General features: G+C 43.7%; 1 protein-coding gene across 2 annotated transcripts in view; it reads right to left on the reverse strand.

The window, feature by feature from the left end:
• Positions 1 to 10,480, reverse strand: part of PLEKHM3 (pleckstrin homology domain containing M3) — a 496,850-nt gene extending 486,370 nt beyond the window's left edge. Inside the window, exon 1 of one of the 2 annotated variants that reach the window (XM_086955333.1) lies at positions 10,262 to 10,480. The gene's annotated coding sequence lies outside the window, so the exon portion shown is untranslated. The remainder of the gene's footprint in view (positions 1 to 10,261) is intronic. The other variant, XM_086955334.1, reaches the window with a different exon arrangement.
• Between the last annotated feature and the right edge of the window lie 7,350 nt (positions 10,481 to 17,830).

Here is a 17,830-nt window from a genome sequence, read left to right on the forward strand (position 1 = left end):
CCTAACAACTCTAAAAACGAGCCCTTAGAAAGGCCACCGACATTGGCTGTGTCCTATCCATTTGTACTTACCCATTCCATCAACCATTCCTCTTTAGAGGTACCACTGTTAAAGATTGTAAGCTGGAATGTGGCAGGGCTTGCTCGCAATCTCGATAACCCGGAATGGAATGCGTTCTTAGAGCCTTATAACATCTGCATCCTGCAAGAAACCTGGTCTCAGGAACCTAAACATAGGGTAGGGTTCACAACCTACTTTGTCCCAGCTCACCAGCAAAGCGGATCTAAGGGTCGCCCATCTGGCGGCCTCTTGATATGGGTCAGTATTGCTCTGGGCCTAAAAGTGAGTCATAGGCCCACCCAATCTCCTGACCTACAGAGGATTTCAATTCATTGTGATGGGGGAAGGATGTTAGAGGTTTTTAATCTGTACTTGAGAGGTGCTAGAAATGGGTCATCCAGTTTACCATCGACAGGCCTAAGTAAAGATCTAGCTGCTTGCAATATCAACTCCTATGTCCTACTTGCAGGCGATTTTAACTGTTGCTTTGAACCACTGGCAAGGGAGGACATTTTGGAGTCTTTCGATGAGGACACTAAAAGAGGAATCCCGATTTTGACTCTCGACCCTATTCCAAAATGGTCGCAAAGTGCGATAGACATCACTGCACTTTGCATGGAACACAACCTGCGCTCAACGAATGGTCGATCCAAATCGGATCCTAGGGGTGCCCACACATATAACAGGACGGGCCACACCTCCAGAATAGATTTTATCATGCTGAACTATAATCTCTGGCCTCTTCACCATGACATGGAGGTCATCATGTCTTCCGACAGCGACCACAACCCCCTCTCCCTAACCTTGTCTTCCCCGTGGCAGATGAAGAACCAGGTCAAGCCTTCCCACATCTGGAAATCATCCCATAACATTGTACCAACGAACTGTGGCAGACGATTGAAGTGGGCCAAAGTTAAAGAAGACGAGGCCAGACTGATGCAAGCTGGGACCATCTTGTCTGTGGTGGCATCCCGGCTTGACACTTTATGCCCACCGAACACCAAAGTGCTACCATTATTCACAGAGACCGTAGTATCCTTGAGTGATCTGTTTGTTATTCCTCAACCCAAGGTCAGGTCTGTAGCTAGTGGTGCCAACAAAACTAGAGTTAAATGGTATTCCGCCAAATGTAGAGCTGCTAGGGGGATCTCATCACTGCAGTAAAGAATAGGGATCCAGTCACTATCAAATCCGCAAGGAAATACTATAAAAAAACGGTGACTGAGGCCAAGGAGAATCATGAATATCATTTTTGGTGTGAGTTAACTGAGGCAAGTAAAAGGAAGGACTCGAAGGGGTTTTGGGATCTTTTAAGAGCAAGGGACAAGCCCATTGACCAGCAGTTAACCTGCAACATTCCCGGTGACGTTTGGTTTGCTCACTTCTCCAAACTATACTCTGAGACTCAGGGGTTATCCCTTGCATGCCCGGGCCCCTTGATTAGCCCAACAGTTTTCCCCCCTGTCATCGTCGATCCCTTCACTAACCAGGAAGTTGAAAGGGCAATCGGTGGTATTGTTTCTAACAAGGCACCGGGCCCCGATGGAATCCCAGGCGACCTATTGAAGTCCCATCCAGCAGTATGGAGCAGATTAATTGCTTCACTGCTGAATGAGGTCTTGATGGGAGGCTCTTTTCCTGACTCTTGGAGGGGCGCTGAAGTTGTGCCAATATTTAAGAAAGGTAGCAGGGACGATCCAGCCAACTACCGTCCCATCAGTTTGCTGGATTCAACCCAAAAGGTGGCAGGCAAGGTGGTTCTGGGTAGGATTCTGCAGTGGGTTGACAAGGGAAAAATTCTGTCTGATTTTCAGGCAGGATTTAGATCAGGGACAGGCACCATCGAGCAGACATTCCGTCTCCTAATGTTATACTGGAAGGTGGTGGTACTGGGAGGGGGCAGTTTGTACCTAGTCTTTATAGACTTGCGTACTGCCTTCGACCTGGTCCCACAGGCACTACTTTGGAATGTCCTCGATGGACTAGGTCTACCACCCTACTTGCTGCTTTTGCTTAGGAAATTCCATGAAGACAATTTCGCCCAGATCAGATGGGGTGTCCAGGGAGAAAAAACATCTTGTATCCCAGTAGACAGGGGCGTCCGCCAGGGGTGTGTGCTTGCCCCCACTCTGTTTTCTCTTTATGTAAACGGAGTGGTGGAGCATCTCTTGGAACATCCGGCAGATGCACCCACCCTGGCGGGCAGAAAAGTCCCAACCCTCCTGTTTGCGGACGACACCCTCCTGATATCTAAAACACCTGCGGGCATTCAGAAATTGCTCACAAGCTTTAAATCTTTTTGTGACTCCAGGGGATTGGCAATAAATATAGGCAAGACTAAATTCCTTGTCCTTAACCCTCCTAAGAAATCCGTTACCCCTCCTGCCTTAGACTCTATCCCCCTTGAAAGAGTCAAGGAATTTGATTACCTCGGAATACGGCTCTGTGATACCATGAGCTGGAAGGCACACCACCAAAAGGTATTCCTGACTCACAAAAGGGCCACAGGAGCCTTGCTTAAGGAACAGCGAGCCTCATCCTTAAAACCAATCGGGGCATTGATAGATATCTACAGAGCCAGGGTTGTGAGCGCTGCCCTGTATGGGGCTGAACTATGGGGCTTACAGAAAGTCGATACCCTGGCCCACCTTGAAAATAATTTTCACAAGGATTTGATGAGGTTGCCCCATAGTACTCCTACAATCCCACTACTGTTAGATACAGGCACTCGCCCAATCTGTGAGCAAGCTAATTTATGACCTTTGCTTCTCTGGTCCCGGATTTGGAACGTCCCCGAATTGTGCAGCTATGCTGACGCCTTAAAAGACCTTCTGTTGCTTCCAGGTTGTAGTAAGATACCCTGGTTTAGGGAAGTCAAACGCCTGCTTTATGAGCTGGATTTGGGTGACGCCTGGGTCAACAAAACCGCACCCCCTAAGCAGTTCCTGAAGAAGGTGTATTGGCTATGGGTAAACAATAAGAGAATGCACAATTCCAACCACTGCAAATCTGTCGCCAAGTTTTTGCTAGTTAAGGAGTTCCCCTATAGGGAACCCTATCTGGACCTGATTCATAACTCTGGAGACAGATCCCTGTATTTTAAATTTAGGGTGGGTGTGCTCCCCCTAGGCTCGTTTACCTCTACCTGGAAACCTCCACTTCAAACGCTTCCACATTGCCCGTTCTGTGCTTCAAGGGTTGAGTCCATCGCCCACCTACTGTTTGAGTGTAAGGCCTATGCAGCACCTAGATCGAAATGGCTAAAACCATTGTGTAGGAGCTTAGGAACAAGATCACACTCAGAAGCCCTACGCATACTATGCTCAGACGCCCGCCCATTTTTTGCATGTTGTATGGCAACATTTTTAGGTTGGGCCTGGCGTATAAGGACCTCAAGGAAGCTGCTGCTCCAGTAAAGTGCCCCTTGATGAACTATATCCCGTATGGGTGTTCAAATGTTAATGATATCCTTATTTGCACATTCGCTCTTATTGCTTTTATTATCAAACCTGAAGGTATTTTATATTATGTAATTTGTATTGTTTTACTTGATGCTTTGTATTGCTTTTATGATATGTACTGTATCGAATAAAACTTACTTACATTGTAATTCCTACCACTAACCTACTTTCTTGTAAAACACTACCCAGGCGTTGCTGTTTAGGCAAAAAAAAAACAATATAATTTTCCTGATTATGATAACAATCTGACTCCAAGCTACTAGAAGCAGCGACGTTTGGCACTGGTTTTAGGATCTAGATCTGGCACTCGACCAGATGTGCAGCAGAGAATGCTTTGTGTTGAATAAATGGCTACACTTAGGAGGGCGAAGATCCTTGCAGTAACATGCTGTTTGATAAACAGTTGAGAAGACACTGGTCTTTAAATGTTATGCTGCAAACACGTTTGTCACTCACTAGCTGCTGTGCTCCACTGAAGCGTTCATGACGAGTGAACACGTCTAAAGCTATGAAAACGAAATATTAGATGCCATTAATATTTATCAAACTTAAAGAATATCAGCAAATCTGGAAAGATGAACCACATTGACCACAATGCACTAGGAGGACTACTAAGGAGTGTTTCATTTGAAACATGCATCTGAAGGCCAGTGTTGAGTGCCAGTCCTGTTTTGAGTGCAGCAGCCACATGGATGTTGTTTTGAGTAAAAGCAGTATATTAACCTTGCGCTAGTAATGTGTATGAGATGTTGCTGTTATTTGCAAACTAGACATATACATTGCACTTAGATAGGAGATGATGTATAAACAAAGTGGTTGCAGTTAGAAACTACATAAAACAATGCTCTGGGATCCATACTTGGTTTAGTAAAAACCACATTATCAACAAGGTTACACTCTGCTATTTCAAATGTGGAATGTCAAGCACGCAGGCACTAATTCCAGCTGTGGTACAGTCTCTAACTAAACCGCTAAAGAAATTCATGGACATAAAAAGGGAAGAGTGTTTAGCAGAAAAATGACCTACATCCATTTTCAGAACCAAAATTGTGCTAACTACTGTACTAGAACATGAAAAAACAATAATCTATTACTTATATAACCCTTTATCCAAAGTACCTTCAATAGAACAGTTTTATATGAAATAACTTATCAAACTGAAACTAGCACTTAATTTACTATCACGAAATGATGGAAGGTTTAGTCCTCCTAATTTGACTTGAATCGAACGTCCACCCAGTACATTAAACAGACCTCAACGGCAAGCAGTTAACTTGCTGAGCTATCTTAAATGTTTTAGTGGAAAGTGTATTTACAGCAGCCAGAATTATAAAAAGTGCAATGGGCCAGGCACCGACACAAAGGGACCAGTCTGCTCGAATGATAAGACTGGAGCTGAACCAAGAATACAACAAATGTACCTTTTATTCAGCAAGTACATACCAACTTTTAATACCTAAAAGTCAAATTTAGAAAGTGTGGATAGGAGAAGGTCAAAGTGTAAAATAACACAATGACACTTTCAAAGACAAAGAAAATGCTTATTCTGCAGTTGTCTGAATTGCCACACTACATTAGTGTTAGGCAAATTTGCAGGGTTTAAAGTGGGATGAAAAAAGTGTGCGGGTCTAAAAGAGGCATGGCCTATGTAGATATAGACGTGCCTTAAACACATAAACTACATTTCTGTGATTCCCATAGTGTGCCATTCTACTAGTATTTTGGTGTCTCGTGAGCTTTTTGTTATTGCATCCAGATTTATAAGACAACTGACATGCACCCAAAAACAGACTGGAATGTTGGCTTTGTCAATGGTTGTCTGTGTGTGTCCAGTAGAGAAGCCAAGGATTGGATAAGCAGGTATCTGGAATACCTTTCTGAGCCCCTGAGAGGCACTGGGAGAAACTTGCACAGACTTCAGTCTAAGATCTCTATGGTAGACTATTATAATACATGAGATTCTGTAATTACTATATAAACGGCAGTAACTAGTTTCTTTGCAATCAGCGACTTGTGAGGCACCAAGCCGCAATTATAAAGAAAAGCTTAAGAACTTCACTATTTTTAAGGTTATTCCAGTCGAGGTCTGAGTCACAATGCCTGATGCTAGAGCCAGTTAAAGGCAGGCGGGGTCATGGAGCATAATTAAAGCAAATGTTTAAAGCAACAAACTGAATATTGCTTTTCTTTCTTCTGCTAGGTTTTAGCTTACATTATTTTTTGCACTCATTCGATAGAGAAAAGCTAGAATCTTTCTGAATGTTTCTACACATTTTGAGATACTTATTTCCACAAATGCAAAGGGCACAGCAAAAGAGAATTTCTGTAACCAATTAGTCCAATCCAAAACAATCTTGTTTCCCAAGTGTCCTGATTTGTCATACCAAATCCTCAAATGTATCGAAAAATTGATGTCTTCCACCATGTATTATCCTGATTGGTGATCCGTACCTATTTTACATAGGGCCCTCACACATCCAGATATTCAACTACATGGAACCACGTCGCCCTGCAATCGCAGGGAGGCGCAGTCTCATGAATTTGATATTGATGCGTACCAAGGTACCATCCCTCCATTGATACAAGTATTCGTAGAAGGGTACTCGTTTTGCCCTGGATATGAATAAATCATGACGCCCTGATGAAGTCCACAGGCAGTGGATGAAACGCGTTGGCTGTTTTTGTGTCAATCCTGTGAAACATAAAGGAAACAAGATTGTTTTGGATTGGACTAATTGGCTATGGAAATTCTCTTATGTGTTGCACTTTGCATTTGTGCGCAGAATTGTTTTGATCCTTGGATTGTTCTCTGGAAATAACGAAAGCAGTGAATGTGAACGCTATGTTGTTCTAAACTTATGTACTTTGGACTTATTTTGGGCTATTAAGGGGGTGGTGGGGTTGCCACATAGGTTTGCTGTTTCATTCCTTTTTATGTTTCGAGATATTGCAGTTTTTTTATTGACTTGCACTGAACAGTTTCCAGTGCTTAATTTTAGACAGTGGTTTCTGGTGCTCTGCACTTACTTGTCAACACCTGCGATTGTGACAATCTGTCACATTGTGGCTGTGTCTAATTTAGAGATGAAACCAACAACAGTTGTTTATTAATTCAATATAGATTGAATATGATTATTACCTATGTAACTACCAACTAACAAGAAGCAGGGGGTCGAAACGAGATAAATGCTGTGTGTCTGTTAGGCAGTGATCTCAACTGTGACGATCAGACAGCGAAATCTATCACTGGGTACTCTCTTAGTGCATAGAGAAATCCCCATCAGAATCCCAACCTGTACCGCCCTACATCATTTGGGAACCTTCATATAGCAAGTGGGAAAATGTACCCAGTGGAAGATTTGGCCAGATTTAGCCGAATCTACCATGTAAATCCCAAAGTATGTATGATATTAACTCGGTCTCAGGTGGTAACTGAATAGCAGTGCTAAATAGTGTAAATCAAAAAGTGTTGAAAGTGAGATAGTATAAAATTGTGTTATTATTTTTTTCACAATACTCAGCAGTAGCATACTAGGTCCTGATGAAGCAGTAGGTGACCTATGGGCCCAAGGTAAACTGCAGAAACATGTCGACCATTACTTCCATCCGAGTAGTTATTTGTTAACACTACCATTTGCACTGTTTTTTAATGTTGGGAAAAGTGAGGTGCCTATTAAAATATTTTTCCTCCGTCTTACCCAATTTTATACTATCTCACTTTCAACACTTTTTGATTTACACTATTTAGCACTGCTTTTCAATTACCACCTGATACCGAGTTAATATCATACACTAAGAGAGTACCCAGTGATAGATTTCGCTGTCTAATCGTCACAGTTGAGATCACTGCCTAACAGACACACAGCATTTATCTCGTTTCGAACCCCTGCTACTTGTTAGTTGGTAGTTACATAGTTATAAGGGTTGTAGCATTGTTTGGTCGTTAAATATTCCCTCGGACCCCCCCTCTTTTTTGTTGTTAGAAACCTATGATTATTACCTGCCATCTAAGCCATTCTTATAGCTTTGGGGGGCTGAAATAGTCTGATTTGTCACACTTATAGTAGTCTGTTAGTAATTGTGTTGGTCAGAGCCGTCGTGAACCCCCTGCTTTCACAGCTAAAGCGGGTGTGATGTTGACATTTATAGTTATTTATGAGCCTGTCCTGTCGGAAGCACTGCAGACAAAACCTCTCAAAAAATGAAAAGTAAAGAAAAACGATAACGGAGATCGTGGGTTAACCACAGCAAAAGGAAGTAAGAGGAATGAGAGGGTTGGAAGGAAGAGCGAAAGGAAAGATATATGAAAATAAGAAAATCTGTGGATAAGAGGATGGATGCAAAGGTAAAAGTACCAATGGATGCAGTGCCGTTCTAACACAAGGGTCCGCTAGGCAGTTGCAGACCAGAATTTAACACAAATTTTCTGTTAAACATTTTTATTGCTGTGAGTGGTAGTTTTGGCAGGGCCTAGTGAACTGCTTTGCCCGGGAGCCTATAATGTTGTTAAGACGGCCCTTGATGGATGGAAGGTTAAAACAAGATTTGCATTGTTGGGTGAAAGAAAGTGGCTGGAATAATTGAAGGCTGAATGAATGGGTGGGTGGATCGCTGGGTGGATCGGTGGACGGATGGATGGGTGGCCGGATGAATGGAACAGCAAAAGAATAGATTGGTTGGCTGATAAAAATAGGTGAATTGATGGACGGATGGATGGGAAATGTATGGCTGAATGGTTGGACGTGTGAGTGGAAGGATGGATGCAAGACTGTAAGATTTATAGTTAATGATTGATAATTAATGATTTTTATTAAAATATTATTATTAAGAAAGGGTTGATGGCAGTGGCATTACGAAAGTTGAGGGGGTCCCCCTGAAAGGTACACGGAGGCCCCCCCACTCCGGATTTTAATCTAGATCTCTCTAACCTGAGGCCGTGGGGGCCTGTGTTACGCCCCTGGTAGACAGATTGAATGGTGAAAGGATGGGTAGAAACATGAAAAGAAGGATGGATGCATGAAAGAAAGGATGGCGAGATAGATGGGTAGAAGGCAGGATGAAGGGACCTCATCTAGAGTGGGTAGAGTTTGCTCGCTTCACTCACTTGCTTCAGAGGGATGGATTAAAGAGGGGGGAATTTACATTTTCTGGCTACCCTCTTGGTGTTGGCACTATTATTGGCAGTGCTAGCAAGGACAAAGTGTGATGCACGCTGCAGTGATCTCCTGATGAGGGACCTGGGTCTTTTTCTTGTACAAATTAAGAACTGACCGTTTCTAATATCTGTTTGCAACAAATATCTAACAGGTATTTTAACTGCACTAAAGGTTTCATTCTTATTCTTCGTGTCTGCAAACATGCTTGCTCTTTCCTATGAAAGAGCTGCGCACCATGGTGTTAAATGGTTTATGGGAATGGTGATGTTTTGACCATGTATTATATGAGATAAAATGCCCCCTGGTCTATATGATAAGGATATTGCAAATTACCTAGCAGTTCATTAACCTTATAAAGGAACTTTGGCCTCGTTCCTCTCTATGATTATGGAACTCCTCTGTGACTTGCAATATTCGTATAATGTATGGCAGGGGGTACTTTATCTCTTACATAAACACCTAGATGTAGCTCAGCTCAAAAGCATGCACTATACAAGATTAATATGCTGAACAAAAAAATGCAGATCCTGGGAATAACTAGCACTCTAATAGAGTGCAAGATTCAGTAAAACACGTACATTATAAAAAGGAACAAAATCACTGACATGGATTAATTGAACATTTATTGCATGACATGTTCAGGATTCGTCAGTATTTTTCCAGTAAAAGATAAGGACATGAATCTAGGGTTCGATAGGGACTGATTCAAAGTCCGCTCTAAATTACTAATGGGTCTTAAACACGGAGTGACTCGACCACTTAAAGCCCTATGAATTCGTATTTAGAACCACACTGCACTGTTAGGGAAACACCTTTGGCCAGAGGAGTTTAAAAAACGATAGGGGGTTGGTGTCCTCAGTTTAAGGACTTCGGCAATCTGTTAACTATAGAGATGCGATTGCCCATCTGTAACCACTGGGAGTTCTTGCTGTTCCCTATCGGATTACATCATCAGATTCTCGGCATCCCTTGGGGCGTAACCAGGACACGCCTCAGACTCCCTGATCACAGTAATGCAGCATCCTTTAAAGGACCAATGGAAACAGAATCTCCATCCCTTCATTGCATCTGTTCGCCTCACATCCTCCCCACCCAGTCCAATAAGCCAAACTATAAAAAACGAAACACTGAGGCTCGGACCTTAAAGAGCAGGTGCTTGTGGGCGGTTTGTCGGAAAACCTGGGGACATAGTAAGACTGACACAGCCCCCACTTGAATACATTCTGGGTTCAATGGGTGTTTCTAGTTATATAGCTAAAAGTGCAGATACTGCAAACACATTGACAAAACAGGAACTGCCCCTCCCAGGTGGAGACCCAGCAAGACAAAACTGTCACACCTGTCTGTGTGCGTATAAAGAAAAAACCAAAACATAAGCAGAGATGCTGGCATTTCCACTTGAGTAAGCAGACCACACACTCAGCGGTTTCGTTTTAACACAAATAATAACATGACAAGATGACTCTACACGAGGCTAAATGACAACAACATTTCAGACAACAATGCAAAACGCAGCCTTTACAATCATCCAAATGCAGCACCAGAAAGCAATTTCTACCCGGAGGCAATGATGGATATATTTACCTGAATGCCGCAGCTTACACAGGGTGTGGGTTTGTTACTGGTTTCTGAGTTCGCTTCGTGTTGCAGCGTTTAAATCCGTATTTAGGACCGTGAGCCCCTGGTCTGCAAGGGCGAGCATTGCTACGGTCTATTGATATGTTACTGCTGTCATTGTTGGGGTCAGATGGTGCCTGCCTGCCTGTCGGCTTCGTTTGCATCTCCCTTTTCCGTCCGTTGCTCAAATGCTCCCGGGTGGAAACCAGAGCTGAGCAGAAAAAAGGTTCCGGGTTGTCAACGTGCGCTCAGCCTATCTCTGGAAGCGGATTCAGACTCCCTATGTGGAAACGCCTTTCTGTCTTTTAGAGTCGATTTCACGGTGCTTTAATTTTCAGACTGTAATCTCAATGAACGTTCTTCTGTTTCAAGACCCAACCATGACTAAGAATTCTCCATTTTCTTTTTTATTAGAAAGATAAATCTCCTTTGTTACTAAACAAGTTAGGGTACTTAGTCTGGCTTTTTTGAATTCTTAAATTGTAGTCTTGCATTTATAATAGAAAAAGAAAAATTGCACGTTTTAGAATGTAAAAGGTAAAACCAAGACAGGATTATAAAAAACCCACCCCTGACATGGGCCAATCCGAGAGTTTAGAAAAAATTGGGGCTGTTTTTTAGACAATTTGCAGGTTCCTCAAATATCACAGTCAAATGTAAATTAATAGGTCAATTATATTCTCCTCCTACCCATTACAAGATCACCACTCAATACACAGATTTCAATTCTCCTGCGGAAAGAGGGATGCATTTAGTACCCGCCGTGGCGGACGGTGACATTTGAAAATGGTGAGCCGTCAAATGATTGTCATACTTCACCGTAGCGATCTGTAGAAGTGGCAATATTGTTAGCCTGATATAAACGAAGGTCAGAAGGGAACAACATGAAAGTCAAGTCAATACAAAGTTTATTGTGTAGATTACTTAAGACCATGACAATAGAAAATATTTAAGAAAAAACACAATTATACAGCAGTAAAATAAAATGCTAGTTGCATGTCAAAACCATGCAATATGAATGGCTTATTTTCCCGAGGAAAGGAAGCACTTAGTATATAGACTTTCTCTCTGCCATCTTCCCTTTCCCATGTCTATTATGAAAATAATGGATAAAAGTAAGTTAGAAAACCTTCCAAAAAATAAATAAAAAGTTTACAACAAAAAAAAGACTCAATTATGGCGTAGGCTAACTCTACTATGCATCAATGTCCGTTATCCATGGGTTAAGGGTTAATACATAATCGTTTGAGTGCGTTGTATAGAGTTTTTTAGGAAGTCCTGCGCTGCTTTAAAATTTTTACCTATTCTTGCCAATTCAGGGGGGACCATTGTGCTAAAAATCCCGTTCATTGCTTGGTTGCATGTTCTTATGCAGTGAATTAAAAAGAGTGGCTTTAGTAAAGTTCGACGGCAATCAAGCAAGATCCGACAGCTGCACAGTAAATGTAAAAGAGATTCTGATTGGTAGCCACAGAGTCTGCACTTGTCTACTTTAGAAAGCAGTGGCCAGTTATGATTAAAATCTTTGATTTGTAATGCCAGCATCCTTACTGCCAAGATTTTAGACAGGTAGGCTTTCCCTATAGTACAATTGAGGTAAGGTTGTGCCCTAAGTCCAACTTGACTTTCATTGTTGTACGACGCTGCCAGGGCCCTTAATGGTGGAGTGGTATTCATTTTCAGCAGGTCCATGGTTTTGGAAAGTAATCTAGTCTGTTTTTTCATTATACTTTTTATTGCAGCAAACGTAAATGAAGAAATATTTAAAGTGATCAAGTCGATTTGTAAAGTTTCTACTGATGTCTTTAAGTAAGTGGACCATGGATTGATTTTATGTTTGAAGATATCTTGCAAAATAAATTTCAGGGTGCCCGGTGTTGCCATGATGCATCTGTGATAGTACTTTACAAAAGACCCCATACTTGACCACGTGATTCCCTCCAGGCCAAATTCACGTCTCACCAAGGGTCCCCTGGTATAAGAGGCAATTTAAACACTCTTTTGTATATTTTTAGATGTAATTTTTCGATGGTGTTGGTGAGTTGACCTGGAAAGGCCTCACTGCCGTAGGTAATTGCGGATGGTAATACTGCCCTGAGTACCTTTCTAATTGGCTCAGAGGATGGACTTTCAAGGGCAGCGTGTAATTGACACAGTCTTGTGGTTATTAACGCTGCCTTGTTCTTTATGTGACGCTTGTGTGTTGTTGATGCACCGTTTGCAGAAAACCATGTGCCCAAATAGGTATAGGATTTGGCTCCAAGGATGTTTAAGGGACCCAGGGACCAATTGTTATTTATTTATTTTTGCGTCCTTCTGAATGATAGAACCTTTGTTTTTGCTTCGTTTACTTTCAGTATATTTACACTATTGTATAGGTGGAGAGAGTTTAATGCTCGCTGGAGACCTATTTTTGAGTTGTCGAGGAGGACGATGTCGTCCACATATTGTAATATTGTGATCTTTGTGTTGCCGACTTTTGGGGAGATTAGATTAGCGTTGGTAAGTGCCCGCGGCATGTCCGCTGTATATAAATTAAACAACATTGGAGCAAGGACGCACCCTTGCTTTAACCCTTGGGTGGTATTGATCTTCTTGGTTAGCGCAGTGTCTGACAACTTGACCCTCACCCAGGTAGTTGTGTATAGCGATATGATGGAATTGAGAAGGCCGCTGGGAATGCCCCACGCCTGCAGTTTTCTCCAAAGAATGTCTCTGTCCACCAGATCGAATGCAGATGAATAGTCCACGAAACATGCGTAGAGTGCTGGTGTCTTCTGGTTTGTTGCCTGGTAGGCTAGGTAAGATAAGGTGATCATGTTGTCCAGTGTGGAGGAATTGGGTCTAAAGCCAGTTTGGCAAAAAGGAATTATTGCATTTGTAACATAAAAATCTATGTTAAAATGATGAAGAATAGATTACTGTTAGGCTTAACTGTACAACAATTGTGATTTAAGAGCTATATATTTTCCTCTTCTGCTCGACAAAGCCTTCAAGGACTGAATAATTGAATATGCCATTGATTCTTCATGAAAGCTTTATGCATTTAAACATCAGATATTTGATCAAACCAATACTGGTGAAAACAGTGGTGCTAGGAAATGTAATTGAATAGATTCAGATATGCAATGAGGAAAACAGAGTGAAACCCGTCCGAGCTCCTGTTTTATCACAACGTTTTATCACGGGTAATTTATATAAGCAGCTTAAAGAGGGTGTGAGAAACGTCTGTTTAATTTCTCAAGTCAAAGAAAATAAGGCAGTTTGGTTTAGAAACTGTTAATAGGTGAACTGTGGTACTGCCTATCCTAAAATAAAATGTAGAATAAACAAAAGCTACTATGCTAATAGTATAAGCGTGGGTGCTTGTGTTTTACTGTGTAATGTCAGTGCTGAAGCAGGTGCATGAAATGCTCTGGACAGATTTTACTAATACCTAATATTTATGTATATCTGATGGTACACTTCTCACGTTATTACAGTGTAATAAAGTTTGCGGGAAGTCGCGCGCCGTGCAGTCACTAGTATTTCCATCCAAATCCAATTAGGTTGTTGGTTGCGGCCTGGGCTCGGGTCCAACCCAGAATATTGATTTATTTGTTCTTCGGATCTGCAACAGAAGTCGAGCGCCAACCTGTCCTTGTACTAGAAATTAATGAGGACGTCACCAGGTGGTATCGAAGGGCCTCTATAGATTCATCTGCTCTTGCACGTGAACACATGCATATACACATACACAATACACATACGCACACATATAAACACAACATACACATCCACAAACATATACAGCCGCACACACTCTCAAAATGCGCGTGAGCAATCAGAGGCGGAAAGGGAACTAAAGACATTTCCTGAATAACCACGGGGCGGGAGAGGGAATAGACCAATTTATATCAACGACCAGGTCACAGACAGCCAGGTTCCACCGTCTCAGATACAATCAATCAATTTTCAAAGATGAAGAGCCGGCGAGGCGAGCCACTGCCACTGCCAGCTGCCTAACGCCAGAGAAGCGATTACCATGCGCCGCCAGCGCAGCGCCGTTAGAGAAACTTAACAAACAACAGCTGAGTCAAGTGTGAAATAAAAAATAAACTTACGTTAGGTTTATATTAACTTATTAGCACCATACTGTGTTGAGGAGGAAGTGTGGTGTGTAGAACACACTAACTCACTTGACTGAGTCACAGAGGAAGTCAAAAAACACACGCACCAGTGGCACGCACAAGCCGAGGTCTATACTACAGTCACTCGGTACACAGAACTCCTCGACTACTCGTTGTGTGTCTCGTGACTGACTCTCCTCGTCGAATCGTGTGGCACTAGCATGCCAGGCGGGGTCAACCCGTTCCCGCGGTGACATGCCGACAGCGCAGACAAATGGCCAATCACCACTGCATAGCTCACATAAGCCACAGTGTGATTGGCCATATGAAGTGCGGCACTGGGCAGTGCCGCCAGCAACGCGTGGCACCATGACCTGCAAGCAGGCTGCCTGGCTGCGCACCACGGTGACTGCTCTCAGCCAATCCTGGTGCTGCAGTAGCAGCACCACTGCACCAGGATTGGCTAAGAACAGGGTTAGTGCCTTCACATATGAGACCCAGGGGGCCGGGTCCCTCGCACTCTGAGTCGCTGTTGGGGAGGGAGGGAAAGGTACTGTACCGTGTGCGCATGCGCGGCAAGTCCCAAAAATGAGTAGCCAAACATTGACATGCGCACACTGCAGCTGCGCTGTTTCTGCAGACTGCAGTGCTGCGCTGTCAGTCACTGCCGCAGCCCCGCATCCCTGCCCCCACACCTTCCGCAATGTCGGGCTTGTCCCGGTAAGCTGAGGTAGCGTTGCCACAGAGAAGTTTGCGAGCGCGTGCTCACGCTCAGATTTATAATATTTACATTTTTAATCCTGCCTCAGCGTGACGGTCGTCCATGGCTAGTGGGGCAACGCCCCAACGCCCCCAATGGACGCACTACCACTGTTTAGCCGTAACAAAGACATACCCCCTTAGTATAAATAGGGCAGGGCATAAACCATTTTCTCTGTTCTTGATGCGCCCAAAAAGTTAATTGTCGGTGTGAAAAACAAAAAAATAAAAACAGGTGAAAACTTAAAGAAAACCACATGAATTCCTCTCTTCCTTGGTATATAGAGCTGCTCTCCTAAGCCCTCGCTGCCTTTTTAGAGCTCTCCCTAGCGAGAGACACTAGGGCTGCGAGCGATTTTACTGATTTTTACTTCCTGGCATATGTACTGGTGAATTTGTGTGTAAAACTGCAAAAATAGAGTTTTTATGAATTTTTAATTGAGGGGTTCTAAATAGATATTTTAGCTGGGGAATTGAAACAGGTACACTGACACCTTCTCTCACGCTGTATTTCCTTTGCCCTGCCTCGCCCAGCCGTCTTTTGGGAATTGCTGTTGGCGGCGGTGGGCGCCATCTTAGGTAGGGCTGGGTTTGCGCTCTAGTCGCGCCGCCCTCCCACCCTCCTCACACCCTATAAAATGTGTATTCCGGCCAGACGGCGCAGCGGGCGCGCCAGATGCGCGCCGAAGCCGCGCCTAAGCCAAGCCCGTCTGCGCCCGTCCGCGACCGGACACGGCCCAGGGCCCCAACCCCTGGCCCATTTCTAAGACGCACATGGAGCAGGAGTGACTTAGTAAGTTTATACTCTAATGGTTGCATCCCTGGGCACCACAGCATTAAAGTAGGGGAGAATGATGGGAGTCGCCATTGCCAATTTCGTTTTTGTACAGCGACAGCAGATATCAAGGCTCGCAACTCCTCACTATCCTGCGGCCTTGTTAATGTGAGATCGCTGAGCTGTCATAAACACGATGTGTATGACCTTCTTATTGATAAACACCCCGATCTGTTGTTTATCACAGAAACTTGGCTTGATGCCAACTCTGACCCCGACATCATTCAGGCTTTGCCAGACGACTATCAGATGGTACGCCTGGATAGACCGGTAGGCAGAGGAGGCGGAATTGCAATTGCCTTTAAACAACAATGGGCCTGCAAACTAGAATCAATTAATGTGGCAGGATGTGAGGCGGGTATTTTCACCATAACAATTGACGGAAGCATGGCTATAAAAGGCCTGCTAGTCTACCGCCAACCAGGACCTATGTCCAGGTTTAAAGGCAACCTTCTAGAGTGTGTTACAGAAACAGCGATAAGAAGAGACAAGTTTCTGTTGCTGGGAGATTTAAACATACATCTGGAAGACCCACAAGACAAAGGAGCGGTGGAGTTCCGAGAAGAACTTCACACCCTACAGTTAGAGCTTAAGGGGCAGCTCCCTACACATAATCATGGGCATCTGTTGGACCCCATATTCGCAAACTGGGAGGATGTTTTAGTCGCTCCCCCAGTACCCCTGCCCTGGACAGATCATTTTCTTGTCCCATTCGTGATTCAATTGCCCAAGTATAAAGTTACCACTCCAACCCCTCTCAACTACCCCCGACGCAGGTGGGCAGGATTCTCCCTGCAAGAGTTTAATAAGGCTCTCACCGCGGAAGGGCCCCCAGGAGGCAATGATGAGGCAACAGCAAACAAATTGCTCAATGACCGCATCATCGCTGCGTTGGACTGCACTGCCCCATTGGGCCAGCCAACTAAAAGCTCCCTGGTTCAGCGAGGCGTTGCGCTGTGCAAAAAGGGATTGCAATCGAGCAGAGAGATTGTGGAGAGTGGCATATGATGTCCGGATGAAAGAGGCCTATCTCATTAAGAGACGCACCTATCATAATAAAATTCGGACAGAGAAAGCAATTTACTATGCAGACAAAATCCACGGAGCAGAGAACTCAGCCAGGGAATTGTTCAGCATATATAAGTCTTTAGCCACTCCAAAAACTACCACTCAAGATGAAGACCATTCAGTAGCTGCATGCAATCGCATTGCTAACTACTTTGGAGAAAAAGTGTCTAAGATCTACTTGGCCTTTCCCGAAATACCATCTGCAGCGGAAGAGCCTGCAGATGTAGTAGCAGAGGAAGATGATCAAAATTTGCTACTTAATTTTTCTATCCCCTCACCGGAAAATGTAGTCAAAATTTGCAGATCGGTTAAATCTGGTTCCCCGCGAGATGCCGTATCACCAAAAAGGCTGAGTGACAGTTTGGAGACCCTTGAACCCTATATCAGACACTTGCTAGATGTATCCTTCCGATCCAGTTTAATTCCTGAGGATTGGAAACAGGCTGTGGTGCTTCCCCTCTGCAAAAAGCCGAACATTAGCTTTGAGAAGTTGGACAACCTACGCCCCATTTCTCTGCTGCCTTATTTCTCTAAGGTAGCAGAGAAGGTGGTAAATAAACAGCTAATGAAATATATGGAGGAAGGCAACCTTCTTCACCCTACCCAATTTGGGTTTCGGCCCCGTCATTCTACGGAGTCTGCCCTTCTTAGGGCCACCGAGTCCCTTAGGCAGGGTGCAGATGAGGGACAAACCATGGCTCTAATCCTTTTAGACCTCAGCGCTGCGTTCGACACTGTAGCACATTCCATCTTGCTACAGTGTCT

The sequence above is a fragment of the Lissotriton vulgaris genome, chromosome 2_1, assembly GCF_964263255.1.
Source record: "Lissotriton vulgaris chromosome 2_1, aLisVul1.2, whole genome shotgun sequence".
NCBI classification, from domain to species: domain Eukaryota; kingdom Metazoa; phylum Chordata; class Amphibia; order Caudata; family Salamandridae; genus Lissotriton; species Lissotriton vulgaris.